The sequence below is a fragment of the Phaeoacremonium minimum genome (genome assembly GCF_000392275.1).
Source record: "Phaeoacremonium minimum UCRPA7 unplaced genomic scaffold PA7_03_scaffold_162, whole genome shotgun sequence".
In the NCBI taxonomy this organism is placed as follows: domain Eukaryota; kingdom Fungi; phylum Ascomycota; class Sordariomycetes; order Togniniales; family Togniniaceae; genus Phaeoacremonium; species Phaeoacremonium minimum.
In genome coordinates this window covers 210,126-222,330 of record NW_006921069.1, presented here as the reverse complement: position 1 = coordinate 222,330, position 12,205 = coordinate 210,126, and positions in this window count along the sequence as shown.

Sequence of the window (12,205 nt, the reverse complement as noted above, 5' to 3'; positions counted from 1 at the left end):
CCCTTTTTCAGGGCATGTCTGTAAGATACACACGATTGGCTGTCGTGTCGCCATACTTCCGTTTCAAAGCCACAGGCTTGTGCAGTGGTCATTCGACCTGCTTTATTCTAGTTCTTTTCAGCTATTGCCTCCAAAGAGATTGCATGCATGTTGCTTTTTTCCAGCGAGCCAGAGCGTTGGCCGTGCCACCTTCACGCTAAGCAAGGACTAGAAGCTGGAGACTATCTTGGCCCATGGCGCCAAAGCCTCACTAGCAGTCTTGCAAACGGTCCCTTCGTCCCAGGCGTCCGTCTTCTGTAAATTACCTAGTTATGACAATGGATACGTTGCGTGATCGGCACGTGGCATGAAGTTGGTGGCAAACGTCTTTCTTTAGCACAGCACCGTGCTGCTTCAAAGAGCGAATTGGTCTCAACTATCATGAGTCTTGGTTGAATGCGCCCGTAAAGCCCGTCACCAACTGGAGCTCAGTGTCCGGAGGTCACTCCGTGCCCGCTGCCTCGGCGGTCTATCTAGGGCTTGACGTCCAACCCGCCAACGGACGGGTGGGCCGAGAGGCACATCCCATCAAGAGGCTACCCAGAATGTACACTGCAATAATATTGCAGATCGACACGCATCTTCACCCTTAAAGGATAGGAGGACTTCGAGTAGGCCCGCCCACTGACCTTGAAATATTTTTATCCGCAAATCACGTCCTGTGTATAAAGAAAGCGGGAGGGAGCCTGAGAAAGTGTGTGGTGGTGGGCTATCGCCACTGCTTGGAAGCAAGGACGTCGAAATACGTTGCCATACGGCAGGTCGGCAGTCAGTGTCGATGGAAGTTGCCGCAACCGGCGGCCGTGCTCGACGGTCGGTACCGGTACCCAAGTTGTTCGTCTCCGGTGAGTGTCACGATGGTGTGCAACCCTCTGAGGACATCTTGAGCTGTTCCTGACATGCTGGCACACCATCTGCACCCGCCTCATCACATTCTCGCCCCAGTTGACGTGGCCCCTGCGCTCTGCGCGAGTGTCGGTCTCGGGCTGAGATGCTTTGCGAAGCTGGTACGCTACAATAGATTACACTGCCTCACCACTGATATCGGTGTCTTGCAAGTCCCTGCGGGTGGTGGCCCAGAATCAGCCATAAGAGAGGACTAAGAGTCGTTAGGAACGCACGTAGTGGATGGCTTCTCGTTCGAGCATATTGCACGACCGGTAATACAGTAGGAGTCTCTGATCCCCCGAGTGTGGCCGAGACGGGATGCGGGAGCTTGCCCGCTGTGGGCAAGAGACGCGAACCCAGTGCAGCATAATGGTGGAAATTTTTACAGAAAAATGCGTCTTTCTGACGTCACTCCCCCCATGCTCTTATCGCCCGTCGCGGCGGCGGCTGGCCGATCTCAGGTTCTGACCTTCCAGATTGTCTTTGCCCAAGGGGCTCCAGTCTCGGACTCTAACATGAAGTACCTATGGCAGTCCTTTGCCCATGGCCGGCTCACGGCACGCGGGACGTGGCTGGAAAAGTAAGGGAAAAAGACCCTTCTGAGCTGGAGCCCAAACTTTGTTTCTCGATGCGCGGGAGAGCTCAGCTGTGCATGGACCGTGTGAGCTGTGGCTTGTCCACGGGCCGCCTACTGTGCTGGCTGCCAGGTGAATAAGGCGTGGGCTGCCCGGACCGTTAACACTACGAAGGTAGGTACGTTAGGTAGGTACCTAGCCTACCCGCAGATCTTGCCCATTATTGGAAACACTGGCCAGAGTGCTGGGAGTTCCACGGACGCTCTGGAAGGCTTCCCTCGGGAAGAAAACCACCCACGGTCAATCGCCAACCAGCAGCTTCTAAAGACCATTCAAGTTGTCTCTGCAAGTCTGTAACTTAGCAGTTGGTGAAGAGATATTCATCGCGCCCCTCGGCATTGTTTTGGCCATCAGATGAGCTAGAGCTCTTCCACCTTTCGAAATCGAAAGGTAGGTCGTTCTGCGCGCCGCAGACCCACCATACGCGTCAGGAACTAAGTAAGTTACCTCCGACCGCCGACTTGGGAACGTCTTTTTTTGGTATGTGCCTGGCTTATTGTAGAAACGGCTTTTTCATGGGGATAACTCTGACAGCTTTGGCGTTCCTTTTTCCATCAGGCGCGGACGGGTTGATTCCATCAGTGCCTACCTTGGTACTAGTTGGTAGGTTGGCTCAGGGCCCCCGCATGAAAATGCTAATTTCCAGAAAAATGTCACTTGGCGTGGACATGACAGGAATTGACGTCATGGCTCCGTTCTGGCTAAACTCCCGGTCCCAGCAAATAACCCACACCCACCAGCATCAAGCCAAAGTCCAACGCCAACACCAAGAACGGGATGAACAGATACATACTGACCCCTTCCTCTAGGGTAAATCCACTCATCGGCTCTATCCTTCTGAACGGCAACATCCCCGCTAGGTAGCTGGCTTGAGCTTAACTGCGTCCCTATACGAATGAAGGAGCATAGCCGATTTTGCTGCTTCCACCCATCGGATGGCCCATCCGTCTATCTATCTACATAGTACCCCGTCTGCACCATTCGAACTGTAGGACCCTGAATGCAAGACCCTACCCGCCGTGTACGCCGTGTACATGCACAGTTGCTCACCGACCAACTATACGGCGCCTATCCAACAAGACATTGGACCCTTATACGCTATGTTACGTACCTAGGTATTCTGTTCCGACCATAGCACCTGCCTCATGCAATAACATCAAAATAAGGCAGGCGTATAATATCTATGCCCATGGCATATCGCGTTTCCCAGACTATACTGCCGACATCTTGGTCGTTCGCTACACAGGCGGCCAACTGATACATAACTCTAACTAAACAGCTATCTAGGTACACAATGTTAATTCTTTAGGGTTACCCTATTACCCTCTACCGGAGTCGCATATAAAAGAACAAAGGAAGTCGGCTTACATGAAATCGCTTCGATTCACATTGAGAATGCTCCTCGTGCTCGAGAGATGTACACAAGGTTATCCAGCCAAGTGGCCACTGTCGCATGATGTCATCCGCGGTAAGCGAAGTGCGGTAGAGACAGCGGGTGCTGGTTGATCAAACCGCGAGAACGCCACGACGAAACGTGCCCAAGTTCTGGCTTCCGGCTGAGGCCACGCGTGCCGCAATCGAGATCCGATGATGGGAAGCAGGCATGGCTCGGCATCCATGAAAAACAACCAATGCATCGTGGTGTCGAGACCTCATGCAACTAACATGAAACAGACATCTACGGGGTAGCAGGTAAACAATGTCTCTTCCAATAGGCAACCCGTGACGATTTGACGAAACTGCACCATCGTATGGTCATGTGCGCAAAAGACGGATCAGGTGGATCCAACCGTGTAAGCTAACGCGCTGGTTTGATCGGTAGACTAGGTGTGTTGCTCGAGATTCATGATGGACACCATTTGGCTTTCTCTTGTACATTCGTCCGATCATGTCGCTGTATTGAAAACAGTGTATAAATTGTTGCTTCGAGTGCCACCTGTGACCCGTCTGCAGCGTACTCTACCTGTTCATACAGGGTGCTAGGTACGGTTCGGGTTCGTGATTCCGAGATGGCAATCTGACAACTGCATCCTTTACCGAGAGAGATACGGCAGTCGACGGAACTAGAGTACGGCCATTGGTGGTCTCTTTGCGCCAAATTGTGGGGAGTCGCCGTCACTATCCAGGATTATAGCGCTGCATGGGCTCCTTGATTATATCGTACCACCAGAAGATTTTGTCGAGAGGTGTAGACCCGCGGCACATGGCGATGTTCCTCTGATAGGTAACTGGCCCTATGTCCACTGTGTACGTGCTCCATCGTGACCCTGTCAGGTTGTGGAGATGGCAGAGCTGTTCGGACGCTCGACTCACGGACCAGGTCGCATCCCAAATCTGATATCGCCAGGGCACTCATGCCAAGCCTTCTTAATGTAACCCCAGAGTTGCCGGCCGTTGATGGAAGCCCATCATCCTGTCCTTGCCATTGGATGAACCGCTCAGAGAAATCTTAAATGGCACGGGCGGAAATCGGAGTTGACTGCAACTTTGGAGAATCCCACTTCAATAGTTCAAGACACCGCGAGGCTTGGTAAACACTTGAGCCGACTTATCCAACGTGATATTCTCAAGGGTCCCCTATCTACTTCTACGCACTACGTGTACAAGTCAGGCGGCCGTGAATCACAAAATCCAGTTTGCAGCTTAGCATTGCCGTTTAGGCCCTCTTCAGTAGCTGTTCATAATGGACCCAGGACCCTAGAAACATGACAGGCACAGTCGCATGGCTCTAGTTGCTGACTCGTGTTGCTATAGAGTATATCAAAGAATCTTACCTTGTTGACATCATGGCCAGAAATTATACTCCATCAAGCGCACCATTATCCGTGCAGATGGCTGAAGGAATGGGTCTTTGGGGTCGGAAGTTTTTTGTTTTTCTTTTTCCTTGTTTGCGACTGACTGGGTTGTCCAAAGGACCCTGAATCCACATCTTGACAATTTAGCGTAGGTGGCCCCATGAAAGTTACTTGTGGCTGTAATGTTTGTACGAGTAGAATTATATCCTATCTGCTGTACAGTATAGACCTGTCGACCATACAATTTCCAATATCTACACAACTGTCCCCTGAAAACAGCCCATTTGTATGACGGCGGCTGCAGCAAGTAATTACCGGGGCCTACGGATAGGTAGATGGCTTATTCTGACGAGGATGTTTTCTACTTCTTTCATCCGAAAACATCGCCACGTAGATATACACTTCTCTATGCATAACGAGTGCACACACATTGATGCTTGTTGCCTCCACCTGAACCTGAACCTGGACCTGAACCTGGACCTGAACCGGAACCTGAACATGTGCTTTCCCCACGCCGGACTTGTTGAACGGGGCAGATGCCCTGAACCGCTCTAGAGTGTAGCATTCGTTGGTAGCATCCACCCGAAGCGAGGCGTTCAAAACTGTGCGCTTGGCTCTTCACCTGCACGTTGGTGAGCAAGTGGGGTGGAAGGAAGCTTTGGGAGTTCAACACCCCGGCCGGTCCCCTAAACAACTGTCGTACGCATGACAGGCTGGTGTTGGCCCGTGAGCACTTGAACATCGAGGTCCCTGAACATCGGGACATCGGGGGCTTGCAAATTGACCCTGGCCATCGATCTATCTCTTTGTTATTCCTCAAGGGTCTCCAGTGCCGCTGTGACGCTGTGCCTGAATGGATAAACTAAACCTCAAAAAGAGATGTCGTGCCAATAGTCTTCGATCCATCTCAATGCGAATGGAGACGGCGTCATTGCAAATTGCCCACAATGGCGGCTGTGCCCCGAGGGTCCTGGCCGTTATTCCGGGGCTCGCGGGGGGATTGCACGGTGCTAGTTGTCGATTATTGCCGGCGACCCTTCCCGTAAGGGGTCCAAATGATGCTGATCGATGAAATCATAGGCAACGAGCTGTCCACTTTTTAAACCTGAAAGCCTCCCTGCCAACAATCTATCAAAAGAGCACATTTTTCTTCCTGATATGCATGACTGGCCCTGGCTGGCCATCGGCCGTGCTTCTTGAAGCCCTTTCCCCTGAGTCATCCTGGGACTCTGTCTGTTGATCCTTTCTCCAGACGGCATCTCTGTCGAGCCACTTACACGATCTATTGCAACCCGTCCGCCAGTCCCTTGGTCAGATCACTTATTTTTGGAGGGATCAACGCCCATGAGCGCCGGCTCCCTACTACGCAGTAAGGTCCTCCAAGGGTCACCTGGGGGCATTGTGGTACCTGAAAATCAGCATTATGCCATCGGACCAGCTGCTCGCGTCTCCGAGCGTGCAGATAAGCGATGTCGTGGGCTTTTGCCGGGCCTTGGACGCCGTTCGCCACCGGTAAATGCAGCAAATCTCGTGTTCGGGGGGGTCACACACTCACCGGATTCCTCTCCGCGCCGGGGCTCGCAAGGCAAGCAAGGCACAATGTCCCCTCCCAGAAGTAGCACAGTCTTCCATTTCCAGGGCCCTCACCACCTTGACCAGCTTTCGGTATGCAGTGACCACCGTAGACAGCCTCGCTGGCTCCCCCGTGCTAGTGATCATCGCAGGGACCATTGCCAACTTCTCGACGTCTTCTGCCGTGCTTTGTGACTACACCGCCGTCAATCATTTCCCAAAGTCCCCATCTCGCGCCGCCAGCTGCTACTCTGCGAGCCGCCATCTCCACCACTAGAAGCAACACTGACCTTCCAGAAATCCGCTGCCATGCAACCCTAAGGGCTCTTTCTTAGTCATTTTTGGCGATACTTCATGTCCAAGTCACTTCAGATGAAGGGATCAGGATAGAGAGACACCCTCACACGACCCTTTCTTTTTCCCTTCCTTCATGCAGGGGAATCCAACTCTACAACCTGGGGGGGTTACCCTTTTTTTCCCTTTCTCCAGGGTCCTCCAGATGGATCTATCTACTCTCGATACGAGCTGTCGAGGGCTGCGGGAACCTACTAACAGGGACGACAGCGACAGTGGACAAGGCTTTGTCCAGGTTCCTGAATGTCAGTGCATGTCTCTGTGGGTAGGTCAGCGAGTCAGTCATATGGCTTATGCATACGGTGACAAAGTGCATGCATGCTTGTGATTACATGCCTGTCCGGGCTTGAGAAACGAGAGCATTTGATGTGTGTGCATATATGTGTGCATGTATGGGTGCGTGTGTGTGGTAAATCAGATTCTCCTTGGCAAACGTGACAAGTTGCCTTCTCCGTCTGTCTCTTTGCGTGGTCTTGGAGTGAAGTGCAAAGCAGAGCCTTCTATATTCGCGTGTGCAATCATTGACTGCTCATAGAGGGCATCTTCAGCTCGTGGCTGATTGATTGGCCGGGACGAGGTAAGGCTGTCCACCTACAGACACCTCGCCCGCGCAACCTGCAAGACACTGGATGTTGCTCAGATAGTGCATCATACTCGTTCAGTCTGCCCATAACATGAGGATTCTCTACAGTTTCTCGTACACTTCCTAGTTATTTGCCCGTTTTCTTTCTCATATTGGATGTGCTATATTCCAAGAAATACTTAGTTGAGAGAATTCGAATACCTGACGGCTCTTCCGCTGTCTACCTATTACGACCTCTAAATGAACGACGTAACCGCCCTGGGCGACGTCGTAGGGTAGCTGTGTTCATATCTGTAGCTCGGATAAAGTCTAGGCGACTTTTATAGACCAATTTAGGTCTCTTCAGATGGCGACATCTATCTGATATACTTGGTGGTACTTCGCCGAGCTTATCGGTTCTTATCGCTGCTTGGTAGTTGCAGCTGGGTGGCCGATGTGGACTTGGTCCGTGGGAACGTCTCACCTCCAGTCCGGTCTCCTGCTCCTTTGATCTGCGTGAGCACTCCTCCAAAGGCCACGACAGATCTCGCCTTTGTTTCTCGTCATCGGGGCTCTTGGACCTCGAATCTATTCCATCATTTATAGCAGGCGCTTGTATTCAGGCTGCTTTCCTGCCCTTTCCTGTCGCTGACAGCTTTCCCCATCGTCTGCCTGCCATAGCCCGAGACACGAACAATGACCTCAGTGCCGCCACCTGCGCCGACCGAAGAGACGGCCCCAGAAGAGACGCACAGCGATAGCTCCAAGCTACGGGTATTTCTGGGGATATTGAAGAAGTAAGATACGTCTTCTTTTGGCTCTTTTCGCATTCCAATCTCGTGACACTTGACCGCTTGTCCGGTCCCTTTCAGCCTGGACCTATTGACCTCCGCGCGACTCCTGATAAAGCGATCTTGGATACTGCGTGCAGTCCTACTACTAGAATCTCTCAGAGCCAGGCTTGGATATCATGTGCTAATTGGTGTACGTGCAGATTCATTGGTGTTACTGACCTGGCCTCGGTTCGCTTCTCATTACCGTCACAACTTCTGGAGCCCACTCCGAACCTTGAATACTGGAACTATCTCGATGCGCCGAATGCCTTCATTGCTATCGGAACAGCCGACGAACCGGTGGACCGGATGCTTGAGGTTCTCCGCTTCTGGTTCACTAAGGATCTGAAGTACGCCAAAGGCAGACCATGCAAGCCATATAATTCATGTTTAGGCGAATTCTTCAGGGTAGGATCAATGGAAAGGCCGCCAGTCTACGAATTTATGCGGTTTGCTGACATCTGCTGGTCGAATAGTGCAACTGGGAAGCCGAGGACAATGCTCCTTTGATCAACACAAAAGAAGTGAGCTCCGAAGAGACAGGTGCTCCAGGTAGTAGTGCCTCGAGCATCAAGTCCGCAAAACTCGCCGTGCCATCTGGCCTTGGATCTGGCAATAGCAAAGCCGCTTCGACCGTTTCCATACAGCAGGTGGGAGCAAATCCCACTGCACCAGCTGTTCGGGTTTCTTACCTAACTGAGCAAACCTCTCATCACCCACCAGTCAGCGCCTTCTATATCAGCTGCCCAGAAAAGGGCCTACATGCCCGAGGATTCGACCAGATCACTGCAAAGTTCACGGGAACCTCTATCAAAGTTTCACCCGGAGAGCACAATCTAGGAATCTTTGTCACGGTTGAAAAGAGAGATCACGAGACCTACCAACTAACTCACCCTGCAGCACACTTGGGTGGCCTACTGCGTGGAGCGCTCAGCGTTAGTGTTGGAGACTCGGCCTATATCACATGCCCAAAGACCAAGCTAAAGGCAATACTCAATTACTACGATGAAGGCTGGCTGCGAGGCTCTACAAACAAAGTCGAGGGTATTATTTTCAAATATGATCCAGAGAACGACGACAAAGTACGCATAAGGGATGTGCCCGAGGAGGATATTTTAGTGCGTTTGAACGGTCCCTGGAAGGAGAAAGTCGAGTTTACTCTGGGTCCCAAACCATTCGTATGTCATAGAGCCTCGTCTATTTTGTTCTTCGTCTCATTCTTACTAACAATTCTAGGATTCCCACCCTCAGGACGCCCGAACAACCATAATAGATATCGCGCCTCTGAGTGTCGCACCTAAATCGCTACCCCCCGAGGATCAACAGCTGCCAAATGAGTCTTTGAAGTTGTGGGGAGGTGTCACTAAGGCAATCTTGTCAAAGCAATTTTCTAAAGCCACGACTTTAAAGCAGGAGCTCGAAGAAGCGCAACGCGAAAAGGCTCGCCAACGTGAACAGAAAAACGAGACTTGGAAACCCGTTTTCTTCGAGCAGGTCACCGGAAATGGCGGCAAGCCTGACCTCACGGATAAGGGACGTGAAGTCCTAGAGAGGGCGCAAAGGGCAGACTGGAGCCTGGACGGTATTGTAGCATGACGGATAGACCAAGATCAGGTCTCGATATAAGCATGGTCGGTAGACAATCATATGTAATCCCGCAGCTTAGATGAGCCGCGCGGTATGGAGGAGCGTGTCATTGCTTACATTCGCTTTACGAGTGGAAGACTAGCATTGTCGTGGTATAAGGAGTTCTTTTTCGCATTAAATCCGACATAGCCCAGCATTAGGGCATATATAAACGTACATTACGCTGGAACAGGCGTTCCGAGGATAGAGGTATGAGGATGATGGATACATTTAGCCCTGGTTTTCTCTCACCAGTACCACATTTTTATGATCAGAAACCGATAGCAACTACTTACTCATGCAACGTCCTCATTTGAAATACAATCGTCAATCTTAGACTCCTTCAGACAGATAGATGTTTGTGAGCATGCATTCATATCATCCTTGTGCGGGTGAAATTGAACGAAGTACTGTCGATTTCGTTTCTACTACAACTTGGTGGAGTATGAATAACTACTGCGCATCATCGTTGCAAACAACCCCTGATGTATCAGAAGTGTTTGTATATATGCAAGCCGTTCCAATCCTAACACAGTACCATAGCCACGTCCATCATCTCTGAGCAACTTTTCAACTCCAGAAATGCAACGCATATGCAACATCAATCAACACGCGAGCCATTACATCGGGTTTCCTTCATCCATAATGCCAAGTCCAACCACACTGCTCTCTTCACTTCGTGTTGTTCGTATCGCACCTTCCTGAGCCCTCTGACGTGCTTGGTCGACGTTCACTGGAATTTCGCCAAACTCGATAACTCTGCCGTCTGCCAGTCTGATCCCTCCAGACCCAGATCGAGCCATGTCCTGACTTCCCTGGCCACCCTCAAATGCCCTACTATCCAATTCCGGACTTCTCTGTGGTGTTGCGAACCCTCTTGAGCGTACACCTGCGCTTGGAGACTGCGACTGAGACCTACCCCGAAACGCAGGGCCTCCACGACCTCCACGTCGCGGTGCAGAAAGAGGAGGTTGATTGCTGCTAGCGAAGAGGCTGCCAGAATCTGCTCTGGGTCGACGGGCGTGTGCCTCCTCCCAGCGATGGTAAGAGGTGTCTACGTCTGGGAAAGCTGCTTCTCGTCGCGGGCTAGGCTCTGTCTCGACTAGAGATGGACGTCTCCCACGTATAGAAATGGGACGATGACGAGGAGGTCCCGCAGTTACAGGACTCCCTGCAAGAGGGCTGGAGTGATGAGATGTCTGCGCACCAGTGGCCAAGTTCCCCGATCCGGTGGAGTGAGCATTGTTGGAGGAAGATGGGTTGCTTGATTGATGGCTTGGATCTCGCGACATAGGCTGAGATGTGTAGCCATCTGGGGCTGGCATCCAGCTGCCATTTGGTGGATAGACATTTACACTATAAGGTTGACGAATTGACGGATAAGACATAGCCATCGGCTCCTCACTCAGGTTGGAAGAGTCGATTCGACTAAGGCCAGGGTGGTAGACGTTCGTCTCCCAATGCTGAATGGCCGCCGGGGGACTTTGATGTAATGTGCTCGTTGTGTTGGACTCGACTGGGAGCCCGGGTGGATAGAAGGGTCCTGACCCCTGTGCAGGACTGGATCGAGCTGAGCGAGAACCTTGGAACATCGACCCTGCATCAATATTGGGTGATGTCTGTGATGGCTGGTCTCCCGGACCCGGGGTGCCTGCTGGCGATATAACAGACTGCGCACTCTCGCCCTGTGTCTTGCCTTTTGTCGGATTGAAGTTCTCCTTCAGACGCTCGATTGTAGCTGAGGTCCAGCTCGAGGTGGCTGATGTCACTTTCGCAAATCCACTTGAAAATTCTCCCGGTGAATTTGCGTATCCTTCATTCTCGGCTTGTCCAGAGGCAGCAGCAGCATAGCTGTTTCTGCCAATCAGCAACAATGGCCTGGTACCAGTTTCTGAGCTGTAGCTTCTGCCTTTGTCCTGGATGTTACCACCTCCTCTTGCATTTGGTGGTGATATCTTCCTGATCTTATTGAGAGCCAGTTCCGCATCGCTAGTAGCTGTCAAATTTCCCCTACCCGATGAGCTGGAATTGCTCCGTATGTGAACAATGGAGCCTCGAGCAATTTCTCGACTCATACTGACACGAGGATCTCCCACACTTTGATCTCTCCAAGCGCCAGCCCGGTCATGATAGCGACGCTGCTCGATCTTCTTAACCGTTCTATGATTGGGACCGACCACCTTCCATTCGTTTTTGTCATTGGTAGGTTGGTCCATATCCTTGCTACGGTTCGGAGTTGGTAGGATGACTGTTCTATCATCATCATCGCCTTGGCCAGGGCCCTCCGGCATCGTCGCATTGCTGGGATATGGGACTGGAACGTGCCAATGGTATGGATTATAATGCTCCGGTGCATACGTCGCAGGAGATTGGTACAGTGTGTTATTGTCGCTCTCATGCTGGATCCAATGGTCTCTCTCGGTCATGCTATGGCTGCTTGGCGTTGCTGAATCCGATTCAGATAAGCTGTTAGCTCTCTCAAAGACTGAGGTTTTTGTCACACCGTCTCCTGACCTGTCGACTATCTGTTTTTGAATACTATGCGACAATGTATGAATGGAATCCTGGATTTGAGCAAGCCGTTGCTCAATGGATTTTTTTGGAGACGCCAGTTCCGGTGTTTTCTTCTCAAAGCGATTGACATGTTCTAGTAGACGCCTTCCATGTATGGCAAAACGGCGATAGTCGTCGGGAAGCCCAATCTTTGCATCTTCCTTGATGCGCTTGTCAGCTTCATCGAAGGATCGACAGAAAACTGCTACAGCTCTCTCTAGCCAGAAATCGTGCTGCTTCTCTTCCTTCAGCGACTCGATGAAGAATGCTTGCACAACACTGTGGATGCGCAGCAGGTCTAATGCATCGGACGGGATGTCGAGGCTTTTCTTAGAGCTCCTGGAGCTG